Genomic DNA, 6070 nt, shown 5'->3' on the forward strand with positions numbered 1-6070 from the left:
TAAAGTAAAAACTTATAAGAAATCAAACACTGATTTGAGTCTACTGAACACTTTATTTTATTTTTACTAATATAAACTCAACAATTTCGTGACAATTCTTTCGCCTTGTTAGGGCATTTTCAAACGAATGTGAAGATAAGATGGATCGAGTGTCTTTATATATTAATATAAATCAAGGTTTTATATCTTATTTAGTACAGCATGTACATTAATCATAATTGTGGGAAAAACCAATAGTCAAGGGCAAGGCTAAGTGTTTAAAATATAATGGGAATTACGTATGAAAATTTGAATTTCAGAAATTTTTTAAAACAAATTAAGTATTTATTACAAGGATTATTATCAAATACCAAATCAACAAACAAAGAAGTAGCCTTAAAAAAAACTATTCTCAGCCCATTTAACGAGTGTGAAAATAAGTTTTGAATCTGAATGTTATTTTATCTACTTAGTTAATTAATATAAATAGTGTGATAATATATTTATATGTTATCTTTTCATACTAGCACTTTTGACGATAATATTTTAAAGTAATGAAATAAAATTAGTTTAAACATGTATTCAAAACGAAATATTGTAGTGGTTATCGAAAAAATCTCATTATCTACCTCATTTTGATATATTTCAAACAAATTTTAGTGAAACTAAATGTTATTTAATATTTTTATTGAAATACTTATCGACTTTTCTATGTCAACCAATATCAATAGTTAATGCGTTTTTATGATTTACCGAAATATTTGATTTTGATGGCCAATTTCAACGAGTTGTAAATAACTCACTATTAGAAAATGGGAAATCAGTTGGGGTAGAGTTTGAACATTCAAACCATGGACCTTTGAGCCGTGGCGTGAGTCCGAGACACTAGCCACGAGACCACAACTCGATTCTGATATAAAACCAACATGCTGATTTGAAACCACACATTAAACTTACGCCCCTCCATTCATCTCCTCCCTCTTTTTTCAACTATTTCTCTCACAACATCAAACATTTTTATAATTTATAATCAGGGCATGGAAGGGTTTCTAACTAAAAGCATGTGAATATTAACATATTACAACCGAAATGAAGAACATTTTACAGAAGAGAATATAGAAGTCAAAGCATTCACAGGGCTTACGACCAGTCAATGGCTGCTTTAAGTGACCGTTGAATGTCAAGAAGAAACGTATTATAATAAAAATAAAAAAACTTTCATCTAAAGTGTTGTACTTTAAAGTTTGCACCCCTAATCCAAACAATTGAATGTTTTTTTTTTTCACTTTATATACATATACCCTTGAGGTGATTTTCACAAAAATGGCGCTCTATAAATTATCCAACTATATATATATATATATATATATATATACGGGCGGGCATATTGTCTTTAGGCAATTTCTTCCTGCATACCCTAACCGTTCCGTTAGAGAAAATTACAAGTAAATTTACATCTTTTAACAGAATACAATTTCATATAACAATTAAAAACAAAAATCAACTAAAAAATGTACGCCTATAATTTTATGCAAAATTTTTAAAAATATATAATTTTTTTTTTTTTACTTTTCTATGAAGATAGGAGAGAAGAGGTAATAGGATGGAAAGAAGCAGGAGAAAGAAATAACTCAAACATTAAGAGAGTGACATTTCAATATTGATCTAAATGTTAATTTATAAGGGGCGTCTCTAACATAGTGGGTAGATTATTCCACAATCGAGCTGTTACTACTGTGAAAGAGGAGGCAAGAAAATTATTTTATTTTGTTTGACACTTTATATACATATAAGGGCGGGCATATTGCCTTAAGGCAATTTTCTTCCTACCTACCTCAACCGTTCAGTTTGAGAAAATTATAAATACATGGACATATTGAATCTTACAATTTTATACAAAAATTAAAAGCAAAGATTAAGAAAAATATATATATAAAAAAAAAACTAACACTTTATTATGAAGAGAGGAGAGGAGATGGGAAGGAAAGAAGACGGATAAAGGAAATTAGAGTGGTTAAAGGGTATTAAAAGGGTTCTCTCGTTTCTAGAGCGATGAGATAATCCATGTTGTGATAGAGGTTGGAAGAACTCTCTCAGATAAACAGGCGAAGTAGGATAATTTGAAAGTTGAGTTATTGTTTCCCAAATAAATATTTTTAATTCCACTGGCAACAAAAACAGTAGCTTATTGTACTCGTCAATATGAAATATCAAAAACGTTAAATAAATTTATCAAATTAATATCAATTGGTCTTTTAAGCAGTTTCACTTAGGATTAGTTCTGAGAAACGAGTAGGAAGGGGATGAAAATAAATCTTAGGTAAATTGTTGAACTGTAACAAGCATGTCAACAACGAATTGCTCAGGTGCCTTATTACACACTCATTTAGTTAGACGAAAGTGTTTGCGATCGTCAATACAAATGCGAGTGTTAAGTATTACTTTCGTGTAACCAAACAAAACTAAGATTTTTCTCTATGATCAAAAATAATGTTCAGTATTTATATTGAAGTACTGGAGTACTGTCCCAGACACGAAGGTACGAAGGCTTTTGGAGATCGGATATTTAGTCGGTGAAAACCAAATCCCGCATACATAACGCCTGAATAACACCTGTTCGCGAATCGTGGCACCTCACTAGGGCCCATAGCAGAAAAAATTCTGATTCTGATTTGCGATACCCATGGCATAGTAAATAGATAATGGAGAGATTACGTCAATAATTCCATTAATCGACAGCTCTAAAATCCCCTACACCAATGCTCACGAAATCCCGGCCGTTTGCCGTCTGCTCGAAAGACTACCAAGGAGAGGGAAGAACAGCTGAAATTCAAAGTCTCAGGAGTTAGCTTTTAGCTGATACCAAATAAATTGATATTAACCGAGAAGAAGAAGAAGATAAAACTATCAAAAATAATTTTCACTCAGATCTTCCAAGAAAAGGTTTAGGTGGAAGTCCTTGAGAACCACGCTTTGCAATTTACGCATTTCATTTTTTTTAAATTTTGGTCGGTATTTATTATACAGCGTTCGAGAGATATTCTCCAAAGACTCTTTACCAAACTTGGTAGATTGAAATTTTGGTATATGCTAGTTTTTCGAGCTGCGCGCATTGTGGCTATGGATATCGCTATTAGAAATTTGCTTTAAATTTAAATGAGCTAAGGAATTCAAAATGTTTAAATTGGTGTTTGTGATATCATGCATAGGTATTACTTTAAATGGAAGTATTTTTGTTTGACTGTAAATATCTTTTACATGTGTATCCCAAGGCAGACCAAGAATGTTCCTCAAACTTCTATTTTGAAGAGCCTGAATCTCAGAAATTAGCTTTTTACAGGATAAATAAGCAAGATGTGAATAGATTATAGTATAATAAATGGAAAGCAGAATAGTATTAGGAAGTAAGCCCCTAAGTCTATACAAAACTCCAGTTATTGTTGCAACCTTGGATTTTACATGGTCAAATTGATGGTTCTATGAAAATTGATAGTCTATAAATAACCCTAAGTATCTTGTGACGTAAACTCTTTCAATCTGACTAGATCCAAGAGAAATGTTATAATTCCTCCACATACTTGAAACCGTTTTGAAGAATTTGGGTCTTTCAATCGGATGTCTCATAAAAAAGCAATTTTATTTTGTATGTAAACGAGTTACTTCCAAAAATTTTTTTTTATCCATATTTCTTCCATCTGTTGATGTTTGTGAAGTTAAATAACTGAATCCAGCCAATGACATATCATAAGCCCTGTAGATGCCTAGACTTCTATCTTCTTTTCTCTAAAATGTTTTGAATCTCTGTTGTAATTTGTGAACAACTAAATAACATGCGTTATGTAGCGCATATGTCGTTTTGCGTATTTTACGCATTTTAGGACAATTTGTTTATTTATTTATTCATATAAAGATACATATCACGAAAAAAGTGTATCCCCTACTTAATGACAAGTAAAAGCATGCATATTACAAAAGAATACTAAAAACATAAATTATTACATGAAAAAAAATGTTATTAAAGATCTGGAAAACACGCAATATCATATTAATCTATACAATGTCTCGCAGCAGTCTCCTGCAATGATCTATTCCCTTAAACAAAATCCAAACTTGTACACCTCTATGGTGAGAATGGTTTTTTTCGGAAAGCTTAATGTATTCATCCAGGATATTGAACACTCTTGGGCCCAAAAAATATAAATTTCTCCGAACGAAAGTCATACGTGATTTCGGTATTAAATAATTAAATTATCAGGGAAACCTCGTAAAATTAAAAAAGTTACAAGCGAGTTTTTCACTTTTGCAAAGCGATGGTCATGACATTTTGTTTCTTGAGGTTTGAGTTCGTGTTCGTTTTCGAAACAAATCCTTTTCGGGCGAGACTCGTATGCTAAGGCTTTAGCTGTTAGTATTTAATACTTAAGCTGTACTCATAATTAATATCCTTCACAAATGAATTCCCGAAAAGCACTTTCTAAATTCGAAATGTCAGTCCTTCCGGTATTGTGGATTCCGTAGCTACCTTCAGAATTATTCGCATAATAAACAATGTTTCCTCAGGTTGCCACCAGATGTCTCTGATGTATGACCCGAAATAAGGACGAAGGGAAATGTCTCTACTGAAAAATATCCTGTAAACATGGCGTTATTAAATGCCACCATTAATTCACAGAAATGTTTTGCGTTTGTTGAAACTTTGACGAAAATATCATTGTTGAGACTCAAACCTGAAAACATTTTTGCAGAAAAATACGGAGATCAAATTCAAATTTAAACCCTTTGAGTTTTAACTTAATTGTTTTCATCTATACACAAAAACAGATGCATCTAAGAATGAAAAACCAATTAACCTAGTCTGTTTATTTTCAAATAGGTTTTAAGCTATTTTGATAACTTTAAATTTATCTCAAAAGTGTAGAAAATTATTTTTGAGAAAAGAATATAGAATTCTAGGCATTTACAGGGCTTATGACCTGTCATTGGCTGGTTTAAGTGGCCACTTTACACGCTGTGGAACATTCACCATTCTTATCATGTTTGAATCTTACTTTGGTCTTCCACATTTCCTCGACTCTTCCATCTTTTGACTTTTGTGAAGTAAGATCAAAGTAAGATTCAAACATGAGCAGAATGGTGAATGTTACACAGTGTGTAAAGTGGCCACTTAAACCAGCCAATGAGAGATTGTAAGCCCTGAAAATGCCAAGAATTCCATATTCCCTTCTCAACAATGTTTTCCCTCGCTGTTGAAATAAATTTTAATATGAATAACTCCCTAGGGAGGAAACCCAGCAAGTCTGCAAGCATTTAGACATACTCAAACATTGTATTATGATAACAGTTGAGTTGTTTATTAACAGCGGTTTTTTCGAAAACCCCTTTAAGGGGGCTGTACAATTAATAAATATTCCAGCACGTCTTGCATCTACAGAGCGCATGGACGATTGGGATTCTCATTATCAATTTTTAAAACTATTAATTCAGACTTTGGAAACTTCTAACAACCCAAAATTATGTCAAAAAATTGACAAAAAATAAACATTGAAAAAAACAGATAATTTCTCATTTTTACATACTAAAAAGTTAACAATGAGTTAAAAAGTATGCTCCCTCTATTGTTTTCATCAAAATGGAAAATAATTTTCTTCATCATTCCACGTCCGCAAAAAACCTCCAAGCATCTCTGTCAATTCCCAGCTCTTTTGCATTTTCCTAAGTCAAGTTTGCGTCCTCTGATTCTGATACAAAATGCCGACGAACAGTCAACAGTGGACGTCCAGGACAGACGCGAAAACCAGATACTTTGTTAATTAGGCAAGCGTGGTTAAGACTCTCTGTATTGCCTACACTTGTTGACAGTTTTTACCAGAGTTACCTGCGTCCGTTCTCCTATTTCTTTATTCCTCGCATAAGTTAAATCCCAGAACACCAGAGATTCTTTTGAGATATCTATTCTCCAAACTAAGTATTTTGATCAAATTAGAGAAGATTTGATAAATCCATAATGATGCCAATTTCGTCTACGTTACTTTATACTAAAATTCCATAACGAAGTTCAGAGCAAAGAGAAATAATTGGACATGAAAAATAT

This window comes from Micrasema longulum, unplaced genomic scaffold, assembly GCF_059751315.1.
Source record: "Micrasema longulum isolate JH-2025_06_02 unplaced genomic scaffold, ASM5975131v1 h1tg002374l, whole genome shotgun sequence".
Lineage (NCBI taxonomy): Eukaryota > Metazoa > Arthropoda > Insecta > Trichoptera > Brachycentridae > Micrasema > Micrasema longulum.